The sequence below is a fragment of the Pinus tabuliformis genome, chromosome 3_2 (genome assembly GCF_031772625.1).
Source record: "Pinus tabuliformis cultivar Carrire ecotype Pingquan chromosome 3_2, CPIR1, whole genome shotgun sequence".
NCBI classification, from domain to species: Eukaryota; Viridiplantae; Streptophyta; class Pinopsida; order Pinales; family Pinaceae; genus Pinus; species Pinus tabuliformis.
The window spans coordinates 1,154,428,181-1,154,455,363 of NC_142302.1; positions in this window are offsets into that span (position 1 = coordinate 1,154,428,181).

The following is a 27,183-nucleotide window of genomic DNA, read 5'->3' on the forward strand; positions in this document are numbered from 1 at the left end:
TCGACCTTTAGACTTTCGTCTGGTCTGGATTCAGTAGGTTCATTTTCAATGACTGACGCTTCAGTTGACCACTTGTGCGGGCCAGCTGTATTTTCAACCAATGAAGGACTTGGCACGAGTTTTTTGTATCCAAGAGGAAGTTTCAACGGTGAAACCGGACGATCTTCCAAAACTCTCTTCGCTTCGTCTAAGAAGGGACAATGGTGGATGGCGTGATCGCCTTCACACAGTCTGCAGGGGGATCTTGCTCCCCCTCTTTGTCTTGAACCTTCACTTTCGCTGGTTGACGGTAAGCATTCAACATGACTATCAGAGGTTGATGCTCCCGAATTGTGCAACCGAGGGGACCAGTCCCTTAGTATCCGGGGAATACAGGGACAATCTCTATGGAAGTGGTCTCCTCTACATATGACACATGGCGATTTAGGCCCGGTCTGTGTTGTGTGTGGATTTTTGTCAGATGTCTTTTGCTTGCCCCCAGTCGCCTTAGGCTCCTTCTTCTTCTTCTCTCTCTTTTTCTTCTCCTTCTTCTCCATGGGAGCTTGGCTTTTGCCGGCTCTACCTTGCGAAGATGAAGGATTGGAGGAAGAGTTATAGGAAGTTGAAGGCTGGTGGGTAGCTCTAGACTGATCTAACTGTTGACTCGACTGTTCAGGAACCATGGTGTTCTGAACTACATTGGTTGAGAATAGCCAAATAGGCAGGCCAATTGTCAGTCCTGGAAGCGACAATGTGGCCATGTGGGGCGCACCAACTTCTCCCCAAGAGGAGAAAGGACTAGGATTTCCATCATGTGGAATTCCTTGGTTGGGGCGTTCCATGTTCTCAACCTACAGATCAATGCAGGAATAGGAGGTGATTATGTTCCGTTTAAAATAAATTTTATAACGACGCTTTAGACACAACTTGCTTTTTCACTTTTTAAGAGTCGAGAAAAAGCTAAAGATGACTCTAGTCTCCTTCGATGTTTTAACGAGCCCGAAGTGACAAATGATCGGATGGACTTTTTCAGTTATAGAGTTTGAAAAAGGCCAAAAGAAACTACTCTGGAGTTCTAGGCAGAGGGTGTGCCAAACTTTTCGCAAAACCACAGAATACGTTTTACGGTACGGGTGGTCGATCTTCGTGAATGCTGTGTTCACTGCATTGCGATCAGTAGGGCGGCCGACACGGCTTCCTATGGATAAAGGCTTTGTTCCTATAGGGGTCTCCCAATATATATGCGACGGTACGTGGGAGCACAAGTCCGTATTGATACTTATCGCTTCACCGTGGAGGAATCACCCAACCACTCAACGCTAAGATATCACGTTTAACGACGCCGGAACACGTCTCTAGCTTAGACCTCTATGTGTTTGCGTTATGTTTCAAAGCGTTGTTATGTAAATTCAATTTATTTTAAGGTTGATCTTGTTTAGCAGTTTGCCTTTACGGATCACCACGAGATGTATAGTAACACTCCTAAATGCAGTCTAAGATGATAAGCAAGCTTTTCAATCTTTCAACTTTGAAAATCTTAACTACTGAGGGAAAATAAAGACATCATCTTTTCACACAGATCATAGAGCACACACTAATGCACTTTTTCCTAAATCAACATGCAAACTGTCAAAATGTACATGCACAATGCAGGTATTTCTTTTCTCTTTCTTAATGTTGGTGCAATACAAAAAGAAAGCTGTTGTATAACTTTGAATTGAATTTCAAGTGAAAGCAAACAAGCTTGTCCAAAATCAAAAGACACCTTAAGATTTACTTGTTTCGACACTAGAAATATACAAATTCAAACCATATGACGAAAGAAAAAGCTCAATCAGCTATGAACAGCAAACAAACTAACTCTTAAGATCAAAACGACACTTATCACAGGTCTAGATCTAAGAGGCCACAGCAAGACTAGTTCACTTTTCGCTATGGGAAACTGTAAATGATATAAGAAATACACAAAGAACAAATACAGTTTCTTTATACAACCGAGGCGGAATAGTGGCAAGGAAAGTTGGTTTCAGATAGGTACATTGACTGGTAACTGGCTGCAAAAACAAGAATTAAAACAGGGCAATAAACAGGAGGGAACCCCAGTAGCACTAGGCAAAACTGGTTCAGCGCAGGTAGTACACTGGCAGTTTGACCTTCAGCACAGGTAGCCCCTTCGGGAACTGCGCTAAAATGCAGACTGCCTTTACAGTGCCTGCACTGAAGAGATAAACTTTCGTTTTTCTCAGTTTCCGGGTCACAGATTGCTCAAAAATTCACAGTTTTTGGCCAAATCAGAAGCTATCAGTCAAGTACACACTAAAGGATGAAAAGGAGGATGAAAAGCTATCACTAAGAGCTATTTAGAGTCCTTGTGAATCAGCTCTTCAAATCATAAACTTGCCCAGAAACTGAGCTAGAGTAGCTGCCCTCTACTTTGCATTTGAAAGATCCAAATGCAGTTTGATTCGGTACTCCCTGTGTTTATGAAATGAATAGCAAAAACACAAACAACCAACAAGATACGATCCCCAGTGGAGTCGCCAATTTGTTGTTGGGAAAAGTATCCAATACGGAATGACCCTATCCCACTCTAAGGGTGATAGTACCTCAGCAAAAATCGAAGCAAAGCTATTCGAGATTACTTATTTATGAGATGTAAGAGAGGGGAGAAAGAGATCCACTAACCGTTGTCTTCCGCTAATGATTGATCCAATCTTCTCTCCTTGCTGCTTGCTCCCAGCTCCTTGCTCTTTCACTGGCCCAGCTACACCAAGATCCTGCAAAATGGCAAGAGAGGGAAACTACAAGAAGCATACATTCATAATTGATTCAAGGATTAGAATAAATCAAATACACAAGTATAGCAATACACCGTTGAGACACATGCATATAGAAGAACCTCAAATGCTTTATTAATGGAAGAAGTAAAGTTCAAGAAGTAATACAACCATAAAAGGCCCAATCTAGCATCACCTCCCAGCAGAAAGAAATCTCCTCTTCACCTCCTTCAAGCAAATCACCCAATAGTTCTATACTCAAACCAACAGCACTTCCTTACATTCACAAGATTCCACCTCCTTTAGACCTCATGAGAGAGCTCTATATATAGGAGTTTTGGAGAAAGGATGAGTCAGCTTGAGGCTGGCATGAAGCTGACTAGTGTCCTCTCCCACTTCAGTTATTCTTCAGTTCTTGAGTCCACTTGGAGGTTCTTGCTTCCACTTGGAGATCTAGACCCTCTTACTCATCACCAGTCGAATTCCTTGATCCAAGTGTCATTTTGGAAGCTTCCTGGGTGCTGACACCTTGAGGAATGACTGTGCCACTTGTCCAAGTACGCTCAGCGCAGGTAGCCTTCTTTACAGTTGACATTCAGCGCAGGTACAGAGTGGAGCACTTGACATTCAGCGCAGATGCTCAGTGGGGCAGTTGACATGATCCAGAATTAGCTTGTTTTTGAGTGTTTTCAGGTGGAGAACTGATATTTAGTGCTGTGGTTTGCTGACCTTGTTCCTCTAGGGGCAGGAACAACATGTTTAGGGACTTTGGATCCCTTAGATTATCGACATTTCATGCTTCATGCTGTAAGGCACAAAAATGTCTATAACACCCATGAAGAAATGTTGTCTTCACATCCATCTGTTCTACCTCAAAATAAAAAGCAGCAGCAACAAATAAAAGTAATGTAATAGAAGTTACCTTGGCAACAGGAGAAAAAATATCACCAAAATCAATTCCCAACACCTGGGAATAACCTTTTGCTACCAATAGAGCTTTGTGTTTCTCCACTTTTCCTTCTGTATTTGTCTTCTTCTTGAACACCCATTTGCTACCAATGGGTTTCCTTCCAGTCGGCAACTCGACTAGATCTCAAGCCTCATTTTTGTTCAAAGATGCCATTTCATCAGCCATGGCCTCTTTCCAGAGTTTTCCATCCTCTGAATATACTGCTTCCTTCACAGTTCTGGGATCATCATCCATAATAGATAAAGAAAAATTTGAATAGAAAGCAGATGGACTATACCTTTCTGGCTGCCTTCTTTCTCGAACTGATCTGCTCACAGCCGGAGTTTGTGGCTCTTCATCTTCTGATTCCTCCTCTGCTGTAGAGCCTGATTCTTCCTCCTTTAGCTCAAACCTCTATCTTCTCAGGTTCCTTTGGTTGGACTTCATTTTTAATAACATCTTTCACCTCTCTGAACACCACATCTTGGCTGTACACAACCTTCCTTGTTACTGGGTTCCAAAGCTTATAACCCTTTAAACCATCCTTATACCCAATAAAGATGCACTTTTCAGATTTACTATCAAACTTGGTTCGTTTCTCCTTTGGAACATGTACATATGCATCACATCCAAATACCCTTAGATATGAAAGAGAGGGTTTCTTACCAGTCCATAACTCTTGTGGAGTCTTATCCTCCAACGCTGATGAAGGTGACCTGTTGACTAGGTAACATGCAATATCCACCGCCTCTGCCCAGAATTCCTGTCCTAACCCGGCACCACTAAGAATGCTTCTTGCCCTTTCCATCAACGTCTTGTTCATTCTTTCTGCAACTCCATTTTGCTGAGGTGTATATGGAGTAGTCTTCTGCCATGCTATACCACACTTCTTACATAATTCTTCAAATTCCTTGTTGTAAAACTCTCCACCATTATCTGTCTTGAACACCTTTATCTTCTTCTCTGTTTGATTTTCCACAAGAGCCTTAAATTCTTTAAACCTATCAAAGACTTCAGATTTCTTCTTAAGGAAATATATCCATGTATTCCTTGAGAAGTCATCTATAAATGATACATAGTACACAGACTTACCCAGTGATGGAACCTTTACAGGTCCAAACACATCATTGTGCACAAGCTCTAATATTTGTTTCGCCCTCATACTACCAGAGGGGAAACTCATTCGATTCTGCTTCCCATATACACAATTTTCACAAAAATCAAAATCCAGAGAGCTATTACTCATACCTTCTACCATACCTTTACCATGAAGTATTCGGAGGCCCTTCTCTACAATATGTCCAAGCCTTTGATGCCACAACATGGTCTTCTCTCCAGATACCACTAGATTTTCTGCTCCACTTTCAGGAACCATAGAACTGTTGCACCCATCAACAATAGTTCTACCTTGCAGCTTGTACAAAGTTCCAATTTGAACTCCCCGCATCAATACCAGTGCTCCCCGAACCATCTTACAGGTATCTTTCTCGAACACTGTCTTTACACCTGCATCATCCATCTTGTTTACAGAAATAAAATTTCTGGCCAATGCAGGAATATGCAGAACACCCGGAAGTGTTCTAACCCTTCCACCTTGCAACTTCAACTTTACTTTTCCGCGACCAATGATTCTAGCCTTCCTGTCATCCCCCAAGAAGACATCACCACCATCATATTTCTCATACTCGCAGAACCACTCTTTATGGGGAGTGAAGTGAAAGGATGCACCTGAATCAATCAACCATGCCTCATGATCTACATGTGTACTTGAAGAAGCCAAGTACACATACCTACCTTCATCTGAGGTGGTTTTCGCCTCTGCAGAAGGAGCATCATCAGATCCCTTTCCTTTATCAGGAGGTTTAGATTTATAGCCCCTTTTGTAGTGCCCTTCCTTTCCGCATTTCCAGCACACCACCTTTACATGTTTTCCTGGAGATTTAGATCTCCCTCTTGATTTAGATCTCCCCCTTGACGACTTATTTTTGTTTATGTTCTGGGACTGTCCTCGTACAGACGAGGCATCACCATTATGGCTTTCCATATTTTTCCATCTCATCTCCTCCGTCAGCAAGGATGAGACTATTTCATCAAACTGCAAGGCAGTTGCATTGCTACCTATTGCAATAACCAAACTATCCCATGAATCTGGTAGAGAACACAACAAATTGATGCACTTATCTTCATCTGAAATTTTAATATCAGCAGATACTAACTGACTTACCACAGTATTAAATGCATTCAAATGCTCTGTCACCGAGTCTCCATCTTTCATCATCAGGTTATACAGCTTTTTCCGCAGGAACAGTTTATTCACCAGAGACTTAGATTGGTACAAAGTCCCTAACTTGTCCCACAAAGCCTTCGCCGTAGCTTCCCCTGATACATTCAACAATACTGAATTTGAGACACACAATCGTATTGTGCTCTTTGCCTTCTGATCGAACTTCTTCCATTCTTCATCGGACACTCCCGTTGGTTTAGTACCCAGATCTACCATAATCCACTGATCTTTATCCACCATCAGATCCTCCATCTTGAGTTTCCAAAACTCAAAACTCTAACCATTAAATTTCTCAATCTCTATCTTTCCAATGCTCACCATCTTCTTTCACCACTAGAATCGATCTCGCAGATCTCCCACTGAACAGGGTCTACCACAGGCCCGAGCGAAACCCCTCAGCAACAAAGGCGTCCCCTTGAAGCCAAAATTACTCTGATACCAAATGTAGGTTTTAACCCCGTACAGAAATTACCTGCATATGAATTCTAAAACACAAAAAATAATCAATGCGAGAGCATAACACATAAAACACATATACACAGAAATTTTCCCCTGGATCCCAAAACCGGGACTACCAGCTTGATTTTTCATTATGTTCCTTTCAATTTTACAATACATATTTATACATGCCAAAGCATCCAATACCATGGACCGAAAACCATCGCGTCCAAAAAACATGTGCGAAAATCATGCACAAAACCATAGGTGGGTCTGCCTAACCTAACATCGGTTCCAAAACCAAAATTTTCCGGGGCGCTGCCCCGGACCCCATAAAGTGGGGTTACAGGTACGCCTCAAACCCCATGTGATCGCCCCTCTAACCCCCCAGTTAACTACGTGGTCTAATCGTGGAAAGAATATAACAAAACCCAACATGTCGAAAAGTTGCTTAAATTGATTTGTCGTTTTGGTACAAAAAGTGTCGTAACTGTCGTTTTGTGTCAAAAAGAGAAGTCTCGTTGGGTCTTCCTTCCCTGGATAGTCGATTGATTTTTTTGTCAAGTATTTGATTTGATTTGTTGATATTTGAAGTGTTGAAAGCATTTTCTGTTCGAAATTGAAAAGTGTCGTTTAGTCTTCCTTTCTATTTTGAAAAAGAAATTGTCGAAAATGTCTCTTTGAAAGAAATATTTCAGATCTTTGTTGCATTTAGTTTTCTTTTTTGGGAATTTTTCACATTAAAGAGAACGAAAACAAATACATGCATTTGCATTTGCATTTAGTTTGTGTGCGAAAAATGATTTAGGAAAATGTACTAGTGTATGCTCTTTTCTCTTTGTTTGAAAAAATTGTAATCTTCTTTCCCTAGTAGCTAGGATTTTCATTACTTAAAATAAACAACAATTGTTTATCATTGTAGACTGCATATTTAGAAATTTTAAATCTACATCACGCGGTGAACCATTGAAAGGCAAACTTATAAACAAGATCAACTCTAAAATAAATTTCAATGAACTTAACAACGCTTTGGAACCTAACGCAACACATCTAGAGGTCTAGGCTAGAGACGTGTTTCGGCATCGTAAAATCTAGTAACTATCGTTTTCATTGAAGGTTGGGTGATTCCTCCTCTTTGAAACGACAAGTGCTAGCACAGACTTGTGCTCCCCGTACCTTCGCGTATATATTGGGAGACCATAATAAGTTTATATCCTTTATCCATAGGAAGCCGAGTCTGCCGCCCTATCGATCGCAATGCACTGAACACAACATTCGGGAAGATTGACTGTCATACATAAGTCCTTGGTAATTTCTCTTTAATTTATCACCAAGGTGTATTTTGCAGTTTTGCGATTGGTTTGGTAATCCCTCTGTCTGGATTTTCCAGAGTAGTCACTTTTGTTCATTTTCGACTCTTTAAAAGAAAAGGTCCATCTAAGCACTTGTCACTTCAGGCTCATTAAAAATCAAAGGGGACTAGAGTCATCTTTAGCTTTTTCTTGACTCTTAAAAATTGAAAAAGCAAAGTTGTGTCAAAGCGTCATTAAAATTTATTAATTCGAAATAACATTATTTTCCCCTTAATTTTGAGTTGATCAAGTAATCTGCAATCGTGGAAGAAAGTCAATCAAAACCCCGTCGTTTGCGAAGACTAGCGAGTCAATCGTCTTTGACTCCGGAAACGAAGCCATTCCGGGCAAAACGGTCTCATTTAACTGAGTCCAATTCATCTGGTTTATTTGAAACTTTTGTTTCAACATCGTTAGAGACTACAGTTACTCCGATTATTTCTGGTACATCTGCCTTTAGAGAAGAAGTTCCGCAGTTACAAGAGGACACTAGAACTGATCCTAGTGTAATGGTAGACACTTCTATACCTGAAACAACTCCATCTAGAGTTGATCCAGAGACTTAAGTTCGCTTACCTAAACATCTGGAAATTGATTTCCAGAATTCAGAAGGTGTCACCCCTCCGATATCTGTCACTGTAGAAGCTATACCTTCTTCGGCTCTAGAAATATTTTACGGACCTGACGATCTACCTCTTCCACCTGGACTGATTGCCATACAAGAGATAGTAGAGGATCCTCCATCCAGTACCCCATTACATTTTGGAATTGGGATTCATCTGTATCCTTCTACTCTTGAAGTTGGTCCTTTTAATCATCCTTCATCGCAAGTTCCTATCGAATTGCTAGGAAATCTTTTGGATAGACTAAACATGTCTGAGCATCCATCAACATCTAGGACTGTATCATCTAATGCAGCTACAACAGAACTTCCTGCTGCCATTCCTACGATGTTTTCTGGTATACCATCTATCCTGGCTAGTTATTAATCATTAGTTGGAGTCCACCCAGGGGCTGTTACGACGACATGGTCTATTCCTATTTGTTCATTCGGAGTCCCATCTGGTATTTCTTATGTTGAAACTCAGCAAATTGATCCTACCTGCCAGTATCAATTTGGGCAGACCAGTCTTCAAAGACCGATATATCATTTGAACACTGGACTTCCACCATATGGAGGGCAATATGCTTTTTCATTGTCCCCTCCTGGAGAAAAACCATATGAAAGTTTACAACAAAATTCAGGTCAAATTGGAATTACATCCAATGGTTGGGTACTGATACTGCCACAGTAACCAAGGGTTGTATCTTCAATGCAACCAACCCAACCTGTGTCAAATATTGCCACTACACCTGCTATTGTAACTGTGTCGCAAGTACAAGAGCTGACTATTGTGTGTCAATCTCAAGTCTCTCAGGTTGCAATACAATAGCCTCTTGTCTCTACGGCTCAATCACAACCTCAGGTTAGTGCTTTCTTACCTGGAACAACTCAGGCTCAAATGGGTATTATCACTCCACATCTTGGTCAATATTCCAGTATTGGACAATAGCAAATGGTACAACAACCATGGTTGGTACAATACCAACAACCGCAGTTCCAGCGAACCTACAGAGGACCTAAGCAACAAGGATTTGTAAGTAATGGACAACCACATTTTCAAAACAGTTATCAACAACCACACTATACTAGTTATGTCCAACAACCTTATCAAAGTTACCAACATCAGATACATTATGCTGATATGCAAAGACCTACTGCTTAGGCGATTCCATCTTATCCTGGGTATGCTTCACCTAACCTGAATCAGCAGTTGCCTTTCGTAGCAACTCTGGAATTACCAGATTTGAACCGACTGACAAATGATCCTATTGCATATGCCCCTTGGTGGCCAGCAATTCCTCATAAACTTCCCTTCGATATTCCTAAATTCAATGGAAATCCAGGTGAAGATCCATCAAATCACGTAATGAATTTTCATTTGTGGTGCTCGTCTAACACCCTAAATGATGATTCGATTAGGCTTTTCTTTTTTCAAAGAATGCTCACATAGTCCGGTAGGGAAATGGTATATTGAATTGCCTAGAGTTTCGTTTGATAACTTCAGCACCCTTGCTACTACCTTTCTAACCCATTTTCAGCTACCCATAATGTACGAAACAGGAACAAAACTCCTTACCAACTTTAAATAGACCACAACCACTCACATATCCGATCATATTCATGAGTGGCGACGTCATCATCGAATGGTAAAGATGTATGTTCTTGATCAGCTTTTAGTTGGGTGGTTTATTAAGTCCTTAATGCCTTCTATCACTGAGGACGTGGCGAAAGGAGGAGTTGTCACCGAAGAGCAAGTCATTTCTCATGCCCAGTATTTAGACTTGATCTATACTCAGTCTAACACACTCTACGACAAAATTCCTGACACTCCTAGACTAGAATTTTTCGTTCCACCTCCTCCTAAATCAAATAGGGATTCTCATGCCAGTGATGACATGATCGGTGCCTCAAGCACACAAACCGCAAAGGCTTCATCTGGTAAAGCTCTTGCAGTTTCTAGTAAGAATGCAAATGACAAACCTCTTGCCTCGGAGATTAATGTCATGTCAATGGACAAGGGAAAAAATCCAAAGCAACCAGGGGGCAAGAAGAAAGGGAAAAATAATAAGAAGAAACAGGAAAATTCAACTCCTGAAAAATCTTCTGAGAACCCTACTGGGTAAAAGAAACCTTGTAATCCATGTTACATATGTAACGACGAGCATTGGATGAAAGATTGTCCACATCGAGCTGAGGTTACGAAATTTTTAAAGACTTCAAATACCTCAGCGGTGTTGACTGATCCGTTTCCAAACCCAGAAACTAATCTGGTTGCTATCGATCATGCTTCCACATCCCAAGTGCTTATGCTATCCATCTCAAAACAGAAAAATGATGCTTTGATATCGACAAGGAATAAAGATTATGGGAATCCACCGTCGTCGAACAACAAGGCTACAGATCAACCCAGTAGTTTGACAACGACTTCACCTGAAGTTGTTCTGCCCATCATTCCTGAATTAACGATAAAGCCACCAAAGGGAGTCATACATAAATTGACATTTAATCCTCGTGCACGAGCTGCACAAAATTATAATATAGTGGAGGATCTGGCTCAATCGCCATCCTTTATGTCGACACTTGAAGTACTGCAAAATTGCCCCTCCCAAAAGCAGGCTTTGTTATCAGCAATAGGTGGGATTGACCCAGTGGATTCCAATCTTGTGGCCTTTAACCATAAAGGATATACACCTCAGTTACCGGCCCAACTCACTTTCCTTATATAGGTAAAAGCCCTCAATAAAACTGTTCATTGAACAATCATAGATGAGGGGGAATCTACCTGTATTATGTCAATGAGTTGCTGGAAAACTTTAGGTTCACCACCCTTGTCACGATCATCAACGACATTAAAAGCATTCGATGGAAGAACATACACGCCGTATGGGATTTTAAGTAACTTGCAAGTTGAACTAGGGGGCAAGACAGTAGAAATTGAAGTCGAGGTCATTGATGGAAACCTTGATTACAATATTTTACTGGGAAGGCCCTGGATTTATGCTATGGCTGCCATTGTGTCTACATACTTTAGAAAGATTGCATTTCCCTTCCAAGGTGGAATCACAATCATCGACCAACTAGCCTTTTTTCCCAATAGTTCACAAGCTACTGGAAGCATTCCATTGATCCATGGAAGTCATCAATCACTTCAAAATGTCAGAGTAGGTCTCCTAAAAGACCCTTCCTTAATGGGTACTTTTGCCCTCCCGCCTCCAACTAGACTTGCGGAAGTGGCCACAGTGGAAACCTGTCATATGATCTCTTCTACATCATCTAAGATTAAGAAGAAATTTGACCATAGTGTGGATTACCACGAGGTGTTGCCCCCAAGCCCCATAGAATCTTTGTAGCAATCAATTTTCTGGGCCTGGGTAGCAAACCCAGAACAACACTCAACGAGTGTTTGGATAGATAGGTCTCTAGAGTATGGTACCTCTTCCGATCCTTGGTCTCGTGTACATTCTACAGACGAAGGAATCATCCAGTCAATGATGATAGGAGAGACGTTGTGGGAAGATTACCACCATCGTTCCCACCTTCAAGATAACAATGAAGATTATTCAAGTGACCTTAATCATCCTTCGGTTTTTTATTTTCTGTCAAATACTGTGAATACAGTGGATTCCGAATGAAATCTATCTAATATTGAAGAAAATATTGCCATTAATATCTCAACCAAACCTAATGTTGTAGAGAATATTCACGTTGGCAAATCTTGTTCTCCATAAGAACTAGAAATTTACTGCGCTCTCTTTCACGAATTCAGAGATGTCTTTGCATGGTCATATGAAGAAATGCTAGGCATTGACTCAAGAATTGTTGAACATGAAATCAAGATGTATCCAGATGTCAAACCAATACGACAACGGCTTCGACCTGTCCATCTGAAGAAAGCCGTTGCCATTAAAGCGGAAGTTGAAAAACTTTTGCATGCTAGTTTCATTTACCCTGTTCCTCTCACTAAATGGGTATCTTGTAAATCAAGCGTGTCCGAAGGACAACTATCCTACACCCTTCATCAACCAGATAATTGATGAATGTTCCAAATGTAAAATATTTCCATTCATGGATGGATTTTCCAGATACAATCAAATCAATATCTGGCCACAGGACCAATCGAAGATTGCATTTATATGTCCGTGGGACACATTCGCGTATCGTAAATTACCTTTCGGTTTGAAGAATGCAGGGGAAACTTTTCAAAGGGCAATGAATTATGCCTTCCATGACATCAAACACATCGTTCAACCGTATCTCGATGATCTACCGGCTCATTTGCGAAAGCAGACTGATCATCCACAACATTTGAGAGCCATATTTCTACGTTGTCGACACTACAAGATATGACTCAATCCGCACAAGTGTGTGTTTTGTGTTGGTTCTGGTCGACTACTTGGTTTCGTAGTTTCTAAGGACGGAATTTGACTCGACCCATTTAAGGTTCAGGCAATCCTTGACATGCCTCCACCTTCAAATTTACTTCAGATTCAGAGACTCCAAGGCAAAGCTAACTTTCTGAGGAGGTTCATTCCACATTATGCTGAACTCGCTAAAGGTTATACGCATCTTTTGAAAAAAGGAGTACCCTTCCACTGGGATCAGGTTGCACAAGCTTCCTTTGATGCTTTAAAAGATTCCCTGATAAAAGCATCATTAATGTACGCTCCTGACTATCAAAAATACTTTAACCTGTATCTCGCCACTGTAGATACAACCATCGCCATGGTTTTAGTGCAAGAAGATAGTGGAATTGAACATCCAATATATTATTTAAGTCGCAACCTTAATGATACAGAAAGCAAGTACTCTTATGTTGAAAAATTGGCTTTAGCAGCCATTCAAGTAGTACAAAGATTCTGACACTACGTTCTCTTTCGCAAAACTACCATTGTGTCAGATTGCAACCCTATGACCTACATTCTGTCACGTCAATTGCTGGGGGGGAAATATTCCAAATGGATAGCCATTTTGCAAGAGTTTGATATGGAATTCACCAAATCCAAATCAAAGAAATCTCTCGTCTTTGTGGAGTTACTTTGTGACCTTCCCTCATCATCCAACGATTTAACATCCAAAGCAACAATCGTGGATGAGACTCTGTTTCTGATATCGTCAAGCGATCCGTGGTATGGAGATATATTGGTCTATCTCCAAACCCAAACTTTTAGGCCTAACACCTCTCGCTCTGAACAACAACGTACTCGATACCAAGCCAAAGACTACCTGATCATTGGTGATACGCTTTACCGTCGTGGTGTCGATACAGTTCTATGAAGGTGCCTCACACATGAGGAGGCTGAAAAAGTTTTGAATGATTGTCATTCAGGTGCTTGTGGGGGGGTAATCTGGTTATGCTACTGCACAAAATATCTTACGAGTAGGTTACTTCTGGCCCACCATATTCAGAGATTGCATAACTGCAGTCAGAAGTTGCCATGCTTGTCATATTTTTTATCGCAAGATCAGATTACCACTTGCACCACTGCATCTAGTAGTTGTTGTTGGGCCATTCGCTAAATGGGATATTGATTTCATGACATGTAACCCCACCTTAGCCGGGGGCATGGGTATATTATAGTTGCTGTCGACTATTTTACAAAATGGGCTAAGGCGATGCCTACATTAAACAACAGCGGCGAAACGACTGCTCTTTTCTTTTTTAATCATGTAGTTTCTAGATTTGGTGTTCCACAGGCTATAGTCATAGATCATGGGTCGCATTTTCGCAATCACATGATGATTGAATTGACTGCCAAATTAGGATTGTCCCACGACAGTTCTACTCCATATTATCCGCAGGCTAACAGACAAGTTGAGGCAATCAACAAAGTCCTTAAGCGCATGTTGCAGAGAATGATTGGAGTCCACAAATGGAATTGGCATTTAATCCTGTACTCAGCTTTGTGGGCATATAGGACTTTGGTGAGAAATGCGACCGGATTTATGCCTTTTTAGTTGGTGTATGGTCTGGAAGTTATCTTTCCAATTCAATGCGAAATCTCGTCCCTCAAACTTACAATTGATCTTCTTCCTGAAACTTCTGAAAAAGAGGCTCGTTTCTTGGAACTAATCCACTTGGATGAAACCCATCGTGATGTCGTGTTGGCTAAAGAAGCACATAAGAAACGTGTCAAGGCGCAATTTGACGAAAATGTCAAGCCTCGTGTCTTCTCAGAAGGCTACCTAGTCTTGCTGTACGATCAAGACTCCTATTAGTGTCAGTCTTTCCAGCCTTCCTCCAGTGATCAAACATGCTCTTACAAAGTCATTTTAAGGTGTCAAGGTCAGATTTTATCATTTCAGTGAGTCTTCAAGCAAAATTTGGTCACTAGGCATTAGGTCTATGGTTTGCTTTTACTCCTGTCAAAGTTGTCCAAATGTCGGTCAATGTCATCATTCAACTGGGTGTACCATCATTCAGAGGGTTTTCATCATCACGTCAGGGTCTAATGGGTCATTTTACACCTTGTTCATGCTTCAGTTGCGCCTAGGCAAGGTTCATTTCCCTCTCCTAGGGTTTTGAAGGCAATTTCTCTTGGATGGTCAAATCATTAGCAAAAATTGTATCCAGATGTTCATACACCTTCCCCTATCCTTAATGTACCTTATTAAACACTTCCCATCACTGAGATCCCCCAAATTCCTCATTTTCGCACAAACCCTAGTTTCTTGCTACAACTTGACAATTTTCAAGGCTAGGCCTGTGTTTTTCCCTTTTGCACCCCTTCCCCTCACTCAATTTATGAGATTACACTTTCCCCTACTTCTTAACATCCCTCCCTACTTCCCAAATTTCCTCAAGAATTTAGAAGCTCCCTATCCCCTTCATTTCGCTTCATTTCGACAAATCCCCTGTTCCATACATCGGGATAGGTTTCACTAGAATGATGTTTCTGAGCAAGGAAAGATGAATTTGGAAAAATTGAGAGAGGTTTTTGTCCAAAACAGGCCAAGGAAGAAAAACCTCCTTCACTTTTTACACAGGTGTCATTATTTTAGAGAAATGTCAAAACTACAATTGCCTCGGGAGAATTGATGCACCTCTGAAGTGACCTTGGGAAAATCAAGTTTTCTCCTAGTTTGGTTGGCCAAATGACTTGCTTGATGAGTCAAATGTTAACTAGACACAAAGCTATTTCCAATGATCTATCATGATCTCAATTTGGAGTTGAGGAAGGCATTCAAAAGTTGACTGCAACAGCACTCTGCCTTGAGGCAGCCTCATTTGGAACATTTTGACCAGTCTTGGGAGATTTGATTTTTGACAGGGAAAATGAACTCCAAATTGAAAAATTATAGTTGGGTTGGAAATTAGACTCAAATAAATTTCCAACGAGCTATCCTGTGCCCAATTTGGACACCAGGAAGGCCTCCAAAAGTCTCCTGAAAAAGGTGCTACACACAGGCTCTATGTGTCGCGCCTCAAGCCCAATGCGTCGCGTCTTCCCTGTGCGCTGCGCCACCTGGTGCGCGCTTTTTGTTATAGCTCCAAATCTCACTCTCATGGTTTGTGATTCTCCACTCATGGCCTAGGGCAACCCCTCCTTCCAGACCTGGTCCTAAAATTTAAAAAACAGTGTTTTATCCCTTATACGCGACATTGCCCTGAGTTAAACGGGTGTATACGCGGGTCTGTGTATACCCAACCCGTGTATATGTATTAAAACACTTAAAAAAATATAAAACTCCTTATTTTCAGGCAGAGATTGCGTGTTTTACCTGCTGATCATCTGTTAGTGCCCGTGGCCCAACTGTTCCCAACCAACTCCCAACTAAAAAACTACTTTCGGAGAGGTATAAAAAGACCTCAAAGGGAAGGCCTAAGGGAGGAGAGAAGAGAGAGAAAGGTTATTATGCTGAGATTTTTCCCCTAACCAGGTCTAAAGTCCCTTGTGCCTTCTGCACTTCCCCCATTTGTACAGGAAACCCTTGTTTCCTTGTGTGTTGATGTTCATCCACCATTTATGACATCATGGAATGAGTCATGGAAGGAGTTTGTTAAAGGCTTGAGGCTGGAACGGATCCGGAAGGAAGCTTTGCTTGGAGCCTTCTGAAGGTGACTCAGGTGAAATTATTCCTTTTTATGTACTTTATTTGTCTATAATAAAAGAAACACATGTCTTGGTTCCCGATATAAATCTTCTTTATGTTTATGATATTCATGTTTAGAATTCATAAGTAAATGGTTGTTTGGATTTCATAACTAACTACCTTTATTTATAACATGAAGATGGTTTCTTTATAAGGTTTTGTCCATATACTGTTGTGTTCTTTGGAATTGGTTGTTTTGCAGGACAAAAGAGAAGAAGGGAACTCCAAGAAGGGTTTGGACCCTAAGGGCCTTCTCAAACGTAGGACCTAAGGTACGTCCCCTTTACAATAGAATTTGCTTATAATAACATAATGGCTGTGTGAATGTGTGTTTCTTTGAATAGATAACTTTCAGTCTGCTAGGGTTTCAACCCAAAAAGCCCTAGGGGAACATTTCCCTCCAACAAAATTGGTGACTCCACTGGGGAAAACACTCTTGTTGTTCCTAGTTTGGGTGTTTTCAAGCCAATCAGGGCTCAGCTGCCTTGTCTGCTTGCTGTTACTGTCTGGTCTGTTCTTGAATTTGAAGTTTTGTCAGTTTCTTCAGTTTGTTTTTTATTTTTCTTGAAACCTTTTATATACACTGTTTTTCTTAGTTACAGAGGCGTATGTACGCATGTTTCTTTAAGTGAACCCGCGTATACGCAGGTTTCCTTAGTTACAGTAGTGTATACACGCAATCTGTACATAAGTACAGTCACGTATATCTTGCAATTTTCAAGATTTGTAAATCTTTTTGTCTCTAAAGGTCTATCTGGTAGTTTGAGTCAGTCTGAAACAGTCATTTTCCAGTATCAGTTGTTATTTTTACAACGAGCATCTTATTCTGAATTCTCTCTGATTATAAGGAGTATTGGTCTTGTTTTTTGTTATTGCAAGCGTCATCTTTTCTTGTTCAAGCACGCAAGATTTCTTGTTTGGAATCTTGGCTGCTCTGATTCATCAGGGTAGGGAGATTGATCTCAATCTTCGTGTCAAATCTTGCTTTTGGTGACTTTTTGTTTGTTTGACAAAACCGCTTTTGTGACCATCCGCTTCTTTGTTTCATGAAAGTTGTTGATTGACACTTTCTTGAAATTTGTCTTTTTGATCTTTTTGGTTATTGTTGCCAAAGCTTTCATTGCTGCTTTTGATTGTTAAGAGCATCCTTAAACACATCTCTTTTTGTTGAGTTTTCATCCATTGTGGGGTGTCAATTTGCGAAAGTGTTTGTTGCCTATTCTTCAATCACAAGTTTCAGTGTTGTTGAGAGCATTTTTGAAAAGACTTTTTTGTTGTTGCATTTGAAGAAAATCTTTTTGAAAAACTTAGTTTTGCTTTCTTGAACTTGGTTTTCATTTGGTTTCCTTTTAGTGAATGAAAGTGCTTTATGTTTGTCTTAAAACTTGTTTTTAGTGTTTAGACGAAATGAATGGTAGCATCCCATATTCCATCTAGACATTTTAAGTGGCAAGATAAAGATTGATAAGCAAGCAACTTTCATTTTTTGTTTTAGAATAGTTTCGAATCTTGCATCAGCATATATTTGTTGCATTAGGATAGATTTGCATACCCTTTTAGGCATACATAGCTTTGTTAGCTTTTTTGAGTGTGAAGAGTGAATTAACGAAATAAAAAAAGAAAAATTTGTTTTATTAGAAGTTCCTCTGAACCCTATAGAAATTTCTCTTCATCGAAAAATGAAAAAAGTGCATGTGCATGTAGTTAAGTTTTTATTAATTTCTTTTGCGTCAAAAAACACCACTAGTTTCACTTCCATTACCTTGTGACTTAAAGAACAGCCTGTTTTAAAATCAAGCACTAACTGAAATTCACTAGAACTTTTTGTTTAAGTAAGTTACACTAACAAGTTTAGGATATTAGGGCCTTGGATTAGGCGAGTGGAGAGTTAACTCTCCAAGGCCATTTTAAACGTCAAACGTAGGAGTCTGAATAGCGAGTGAAAATCCAATAGCGTTAGGAAGACCAAGAAAGCTCCGGATCTGGGAGTTAAGCACGAGGGTCTGTGAAGACAGGCGATGGGCTCCAGTATTGCAGCAATAATGCTGCAACTCCTGGGACTCCCGTCTTTACTTTTATCAACCCGGTAGTTTGTAACAAACTTGGAAGCGACGGTGTTGTATGCACAAGTACTAGCTCTTGCCGCAGCTGTCACTTGGTCAGCTGGCACAAGTCTGCTAGGAGCTTAAGCCAACTTCTATGAGCTCTTAGAAGAAGCTTTTTAATTGATGGATGAAATCTAACTCGAAGGAAGCTAATCTATTTGCGAAAAGAGATTGAAAAACTGAAGGAAAATGCAAACCCTAATTCTACCAGCTAGTCCTACTGATGCAGAGGAGAGAATGCAAACTACTAAAAAATATGGAATTACTTCTATGAAGGTAAAATACATGTGTCTAGACTATCTCTATCTAAAGAAAATATCTTTTTGTATTTTTGAATAAGTTATCAGAATTATCATGCATGTGCTTTTAACTAGCTTTTTACTGTGCAGGGGTGGATCAAGGAGGAGAAATGCTTGGAAAAGGTTGGGAAGGTTCAGAGAGGGTCTAAGGAGTCCCTAACACCCTTCCGGAGAGTTTCACAAAGTTTGGCTATCAAGAAACCTCATTTGTGAGCTTCTACAGGAAGTCTGCAGGGGTTCTACAGGATGTTCAGAGATTTCTACAGGATGTTCAGAAATTTCTACAGGAAGTTTATAAAGTGGATTTTAGGGGATGGGTGAGTGAGGGAAGATGCATGAATGGATAGGGAGGTAGGATAGGGGCCTGAAATGACCCAGGGACTGATGGATGGAGTGATGAGAGGGTGTAGAAGGCTGACTTGGCTTAAAGAAGGCTAAGACAATGGAGGAGCAAGAAGGTAGGGTTACGTGGGCAGAAAAGCAGGTGTGAGATGAGGAACCTAACCAGGAGATGGAGCAGCTGGCTTGGACGAATCTTAGACGAATGAGAGAGTGGCAGAGATGCCTTGCACAGTGTACATTTAACCGAATCAACAAAGTCCTGCACACAATCAAAGTCTTAGCTAATCTACTCTAACTGTCAATGAAAGAAATGAACAACAGCTTTATTTGTAAAGAGAACCATGTACATCACTTAAGCAAAGAAACATTTCAGAGATCTGAACTCATGTATAACTTCTACAAATGAAAACAGTACACCAAGGATTGCATGGTCAAGCAAACTAGTGTTTTTGTTGGGGCAGCACTGTTTCTGCAATTCCAGCCCCTGATCCAATAAGGATGAGGTGAAACTAAGAGTGTTGTCGACCCTTTTCTTGGAGCTTTATCTATTATTATCCTACCAATCTATTCTAAACATCTGAAACAATTCTATTCATAACCAATGACCTATTTAACCAACACAACTAAATCTGCTCAACAGAAAGACGTTTCAAATGCATAAAAGGAAAATCACGATGCATAAAGAAAAGGTAACAGTACAACGAAGGAGGCCCTAGGCTCTCAGGTTGGGCCCAACCCCGAGAGCTATGGCTCCTATAGAAAACTCAGAGTTGGTATAAAATCGGACTGCTTCTTATTATCCAAACATGATCATAAGTCAAGAGTTATGCCAAAAATGGATACAAGAGAACAAAATGAAGCTAGCAACACTGTAGTGCAAAGTATGCAAGAGTTTTCCCAAAAGTCCCTCACGAAGGCTGAGACCTTAACATTTATACACCACGAGGGCCCTAGCTGGCCTCCTAAATCTATGGGACTTGGCTGCCCAAACTGTGAGTTCTTCCAAAATCTGCTTGGCTGCCTTCTAGATCCGGTTGTGGTGGCCTTTGGAGCTCGGAGTTGGGGGTGAAGATCATGAGGAAGGCTATTTAATGCCATAGACAACCCTCCTACGAATCCTCACCCCAAGCTTCGTTGTCTTCCAGCCCATGATTGCTCGGTTTTGCTCCAACATGTGTCAAAAAAACTTGAAATGAGCACGTGTTAACCACCTAGGAAGTGTGACTACCCTTATTCGTACAAATGACATAAACATACTGAAAAATAATGCATAAGCTATGAAAAATGAAGGATTGAACAAGGATAATTAGGCCAAATGAGCCCAACAAGTTACCAAATTTGGGGCTCATCATCACCCCCCTGCTAAAATAGTTGCTCATCCTCTGAGCAACTAGTCCAGCTCCTCGTCTTTCATTGCCTTGATCGCCACCCTCACATCCCAGGCTTCTGAAGTAGTATCCTCCTCACTGTCATGGAACCGGGCCTTCCTTTCCACCTCTTCCCACTGCTTATGCTTGTCTTTTTCTGTGCTTCCTTCTACCAATCCCAAAAGCAAAGGTGGGCTTAGCTTGAGGCCGATCCAGCTGGCCTGGAGGTTCTGCATGGACTTCTTGTAGAGAGGCATCCATGCCGGGGCCTCCCTCATTCTAGTTGGAGTGTGATATTCCCTGATTTTGAGGCTGTGGGACAATGTGTTCCACCTACGGGTGCAAGCATGAACACAATTGTCCCCTAATAATTGCTCCATATCCTCGAAGTGTGCTATAGCCTGAGCCTGTCGATCCATGTATTTTAATAAAGCCTGAGAGTTGGTTGCTAGGTGCTGGTGGGCTGATATCAATGCAGTGGGGTCCCCTGGCTCTGCTCTAATCAGCAGTGGTTCATGTAGCTCTCGGTTCATGACATCTTTGACCTCTGCCGCTCTCTTTTCTTCGTGGTTTAACCATGAGGTTAGTGCCATCAGCTGCATATCTCCCACGACTGTGTTGGGGTCCCATGAGGTTACATTTGGAAGGGCCAAATTATGAAGGTAGAACTCTGATAGCTTGGCCTTGTCCTCTGTTGAACTGTTGTTACATAAATCCGTGAACTGCTGGGGGTTTTGGATTTGGGAGATACCCCTCTGTGCCAATGCATTAATTTGGAATTGTAGCCACTGGTCCCATAGGTATAGGCCATAAGATTTGGCCGGCTTCCTACATTGCAGAGCGTCCATTGCCCAATTGGCCATGCAGGCCAGTTGTGCCTCCTTTTCTTGCACCTGCTGTTTTAGAGCTTGTATCTCTATGCTTGCCTGCAATTCTCTTTCCTGTAGTTGTTGGTTTAGTTCCTCAAGATCAGCTTTCATTCCTTCTTTTCCTTGAGGTTCTGCTGTGGTGTCCTCTGGTGCTGTGTTCCCTTCTTTCCTCTGTCCTTGTAGCTGCATTTTGAGCTTCTCATTTTCTTCCTGTAGAAATACTCGCTGGCAGTTTCCCACATGTTTTTCCATAGCCAATTCTCTTCTTGCCTCCTTAAGTTGTTCCTCCAAAGGGCCTATATCTGCTACTCCTTTAGACTTGGCTATTCTCATCCATGTGTGGGTCCTCACTCTTTCTTCCTCTAGTGCAACGAAAAGCGGCAGTGTGAATTTCCGTGGAATGATTTTTCCGGTCTCCAAAAAGTTATAATAAGAGCCCAAGCTGGGCTGGGGCTAGGTTCCATAATGTGCTCTACCTCTTCTTCCTTTTGTGGTGATTTGGCTGCCTCCCCTTCCATTTTTTCGGTCTCCTTGAGCCTGGCCAATGTTTCCTGTAGAACGGCTTCAGCATCCTGTAGAGAGGTTTTTGAAGCCAATCTTTCCATTCTCTCCCTCCAGGTAGATGTCTTCGGGCTCCCCCGCTCATAAGTGACTGATGCTTTGGAGGGGGACTTTTCCTTTGGCGAGGCAGGGGTGTCTTCAATGGTAATTGGGTCTTTGGATGGAGGTTGGGGTCTGCCGGTTTTAATTCTTACACTTCTTCTTGCTTTGAAATACATAGGAGTCTCCCTCTTTCGTTTTTCCTTTGGCTTGGGAGAGGTACTTAGGGTGGCCAGCATAACTGCTGCCTCCCTAGCAAGAATTTCGGCCGATTTCTCCTTTTGTTTTCCTTTTTCAGGACTTCCTGTAGAAAGTCCTGTAGTGGCTAGTTTCTGGCTTCCTGTAGAAGCCGTTTTTAAACTTCCTGTAGAAGTAGACGACACCATTTTAGCCTGCTTGGCTGAGGGTGCTTTTTCTTTTAGCTTGGCTGAGGCTGCCTTAGAGGTGCCCTCACTGGCGTGGACTTTTTCAGTCCTTTCCACCCTGCTCTGTAGTCTTTTCTCCCTGGGTGTTGGTGTGGTTTTATCACCCCCTATTTTGGCAGCTTGGCTTTTTCCTTGAGTTCCCTTGAGTTCTTTCTTCGGTGTTGTGCTCAGGGTTTCCTGTCTTTTATCTTTCTCCTTTGTCTGAATGTGCTCCTTCTCCTCACTGCTGGAGGAAGTGAGCTCCTCGACCAAAATTCAGATGTCATCATCCTTAGACATATTCCGAAAAGTTTCCCAGGAGAGAGGGACGGTGTAAGTGTGGAGTGCATCTTCCACGAGGAGCTTGATGAGCCCATGATGGGCTAGCTGGTCTAGCATTCCCTCTCTTAGTTTGGTGGCACACTCAGTCATGGATTGCAGGAGGAAGTAAGGAATGCTCAACTTTTGCTCTGAGGGTAGGTCCATTCGGTGCCTGAGTTCTGTGAGCAACCGGAAATGATAGCCATACACGATGCTAAATCGCCCCTCACACGTAATATACTTCATAATCTGGAGGCTGACCTCACTCCAGAACGGCTGTAGGCTGGTTCTTCGAACTCCATTCTTGTCCTCTGAAAATTGTTCCTCTGGCAAGAAGAACTCCTTTTTAGCTTTCTGACCCAATTTTCTCTCCTCCTTATCCCAGGGTACCCCCATCGGTAGATCAGTTACTCTGCTAATGAGCTGTGGGGTGAGTCTGAGGGTCAATCCTCTGAAGTTGACAACGGCCAATGTCTTTGACTTTGGCTTCAAGGACCTTAGGAATTCTTCTGCAATTTTGTCATCGTGACCTTGAAGCTTGTCACAGAATGACATCCAGTGTGCACGGGAAAACAAGTCCACCACCTCAGGGGTTTCCCGTAACTTCTTGGAGTCCGAAGGCTCTTTTCTAATGAACCCTCCCGGCATGGTAAAAAACTTGTTTTGTTGTTCTGAGCTTGCCTGCTCGTGTACAGAAGTAGAGCTTCGGGATTTTCTAGACAGAGCGCAGAGCTATGTCTCTGTTATGCACACAGTTATATAAAATTCACAACTTCCTACCAGTGAGCCTTGACAGTGGCTCAATTGTAATTCAAAACCCCAGAGAAAATCCCGCATACAGACTACGACGACAATTCTCATGCAATGATAAGAAAACGGCTTGTAAATTCATGAACAGATTTTTATTCACATTTTCCTATCCCTTCAACACGTCGACTTCACCACCTTTTGAATCAATTGCATGGGAGAGTTATGTTCAGGCCTACCTTATTCCAGAGTTGCCACCTTCGACGTGAACATTCCAAATTCCTCCGTAATGCCGGGCTTCTTGTAGCGCAGCTTCCTGTAGAAATCGTGCACGGCTTCTGGGGAACGCTTCAATGGTTTTGGACTTTCTGCGCAGCAACAGGACGTTGGAACAGGCCAAGAACTTGGGCTAACAACCTTCATAGGATTGAGGACGCGTACTCGGCTGCAAAACGGTTATGAATAAATGACTGCAGTGCATCATAAGTGATTTAGCTGGCCGATTTGAATTGCTACGGAATTCATGGTGCGGGGGTGAGCTGTCCCCGTCGACCCGTTGGCCAACGTCACCGCTATCATTCCGTTGCATGTATTTCTGACCGCCAAATCCTTCCCTTTGCATTTACCGTCGCAATTCCTGTTAGACTGCCGCTTCTCTCCGACTGGACGCTTCCCACGTGTCCATTTCCTGTGTTTTCAACATAACCAAAGCCTTTCGGATCTGTTGAGGCCGTCGGACTGGTTGTGGTGGCCAGTTGAATGGCTACCCGACTTGTTCAATCCATTCATTTTCACAGTTACACACATTTTAGAGTATAGCTTATGTAATTTGATGAAATAAGGTTAGGCACTTACCTGTGCGGCCGTGGACGTGATTTTTCTCAGGCTTCAGGATGAGGAATGATAGATCTGCTTGCTGCTGCCTCGTGCACAGGCACTGGAGCTCCTCTTCATTGGCTGCTGCTGGTTATGAGACCTTGAGACCCGGTTTCCTGGCTATGAATGTTACATGCACTGGCTTCATGAGCTGCGGGTGTCTCCATGGTATGTGCTCTAGCCGGATGAACTGCTACAGGATTCCTGTAGGACATCCTGTAGTCGTTTCTCCTCCTGGGGTGCATGCCGAAATAATTGAGTCACGTTCACAGGTGCAGGGTCCTGAGATTGCCTTGACAGGTAAAGTATGCAAGCCTCTGCATGCATTTATTTCCAAAAAAAATTCCTTTATCTGAGAAAACAAAGTTCTGGTATGATTGTGCAGGTATATTTTGACCGTATGGCAGCAATGGTGGTGAAAGGAGGTGAAACAAGTGGAGGATGGAAGAAAAGAGTGGTTGCATGCCTCCTCAACAGACTTCAAGCTTCAAATTCTTCTTGATGATCGGTCCTGGCCCGCCCAAAGGCTCTACAGGATGTTTCCTGTAGAAATACAGAACTTCCTGTAGAAAGTCCTGTAGCTTCCTGTAGAAGGCTAAACTATGACCAGATTGCGTCCAAACCTTGGAAGAGATGAGTGTTCATGGAGGGAGTGTTTGTGAGGTTGCCTGGTAGCTTGGTAGGGACCCTTGTCCTTGAGTTGAGAGGCCTCCTTTTTGCATTGAATCCCTGCAACCTGCAACAATTTCCAAAGATTAAGCCTGTTTTTCTGTTTCTGCCTCTTTCTCTTTTTTTTCTTTTTCTCTCTCTTTTTTTTTTTTTTTTTTTTAGAGACAGCAGGGGCGCCTCAATGAGGTTTTCACCCCTACTATCTGCCTTGGGCGCCTCAGAGAGGTTTTCACCCAAGGATCTTTTTATTCCAATTCTTTTTCAGAGAGACAGCAGGGGCGCCTCAATGAGGTTTTCACCCCTACCATCTACCTTGGGTGCCTCAGAAAGGTTTTCACCCAAGGATCTTTTTTATTTGCATTTTTTTTTTTTTGGTATGATGCTCAGGGTATGCCCAAAACAGAGGCAGAACCCTTCTCTATGACCAGCACTGATTTTTCCACAGTTTTGATGAACTCTTGCCTCGAAAGAGGTTTCCTGTAGATCTTTAGTCGATGCCCATTGACGAGCATGGGGATGTCTTCTTCATCAATGGTCTGAATAAGGACAGAACCATTGTCATTACACTTCTCCACTGCATATGGTCCTAGCCATCTTGTCCTTAGTTTCCCCTTGAAATCCTTATGTCTGGAATCATACAGCAGCGCCCAATCTCCCGATTGGAATTGTTTGTCATTGAGGTGCCGGTCATGCCATATCTTCCTCTGAAGTTGAACCACATCTAAGTGAAGGAGGGCCTGCATTCGGTGTTCATCTAACCCATTCAGCTGCAATAACCTTTCTTGTTGAGCATGGCTGAGGTCTAGGTCCAGCTGAGCTACCATCCTCAATGTGTTGTACTCGAACTCGATTGACAACAAAGCTTTCTTCCCATAGACCAGCTCATAAGGTGTGAAGCCGGTTGTGGTCTTCCAGGTGGTGTTGTAAGCCCAAGTGGCCTCAACCAGGCGATCTGCCCAATCCTTTCTACTACTGCTCACCACCTTAGTCAAAATCCCTTCTAATGCTCTATTGGTGACCTCCACCTGCCCATTTGCTTGAGGATGATATGGGGTGGAAGTCCTATGCTTGATCTTGTGATGAGCGAGCAAGTCTTCAATTAAGTTGGAGGTGAACTGGCTTCCTTGATCGGTGACTAACTCTCTTGGGTAGCCAAATTTGTAGAAGATGTTTTCTCTTAAAAACTCAGCCACCTTTTCTTCTGTCGCTGCTTTGATTGCCTTGGTTTCCGCCCACTTTGTCAGATAGTTTGTGCACACAATGATGTAAGACCTTTGCCTTGAACGAGGATTGATAGGACCCACAAAATCCATACCCCACTTCTCAAATGGTTCAAGAGTCACTTGGGGTTGGAGAGGCATTTCGTCCCTTGGAGTTGGCTTCCCCATCCTTTGGCATCGGTCACATTGGCTGATATGTCTTTTGACATCTTGATAAAGCGTGGGCCAATAGTAGCCTGCCTGTAGAATTTTGAAGGCAGTCCTCTTGGCTGCAAAATGTCCTCCACAAGGCCCATCATGACAGGTAAGGAGAATGTCAAAGACTTCCTCCTCCCTTACACAACGCCTTAAGATCTGATTGGGGCCAAGTTTGAACAGGTTACCCCCGATCCAAGTGAATGAGGCACTTTTCCTCACGATTCTGCTCTTCTCTTTTGAGGATAGATGCGGAGGGAACTGTGCTTAGACCAGGTAGTTTGCTATGTTAGCAAACCATGGAGAGAGTACTGAGATAGCAAACAGATGTTCATCTGGCATCTGGTCATCCACTGTTCCATCTTCACCTGCAGGTAAATCCATTCTAGACAAGAAGTAAGCAACAACATTTTGTTTACCTGGTTTGTCAACGATAGTCAAATCAAACTGCTGCAACAAAAGTAACCATCTAATAATACGAGCATTCACATCCGGTTTATTCATTAAATATCTAATTGCAGCATGATCAGTATGTACAAATGTTTGATAGCAAGTGATGTAGTGTCGGAACTTGTTCAGGGCATGGACCACGGCCAAGAACTCTTTCTCAGTTACAGTATAATTCATTTCTGCCTTGGATAAGTTTTTGCTGACAAAGTATATGGCATATCGGAGTTTTTGTTCAACCTGTCCTA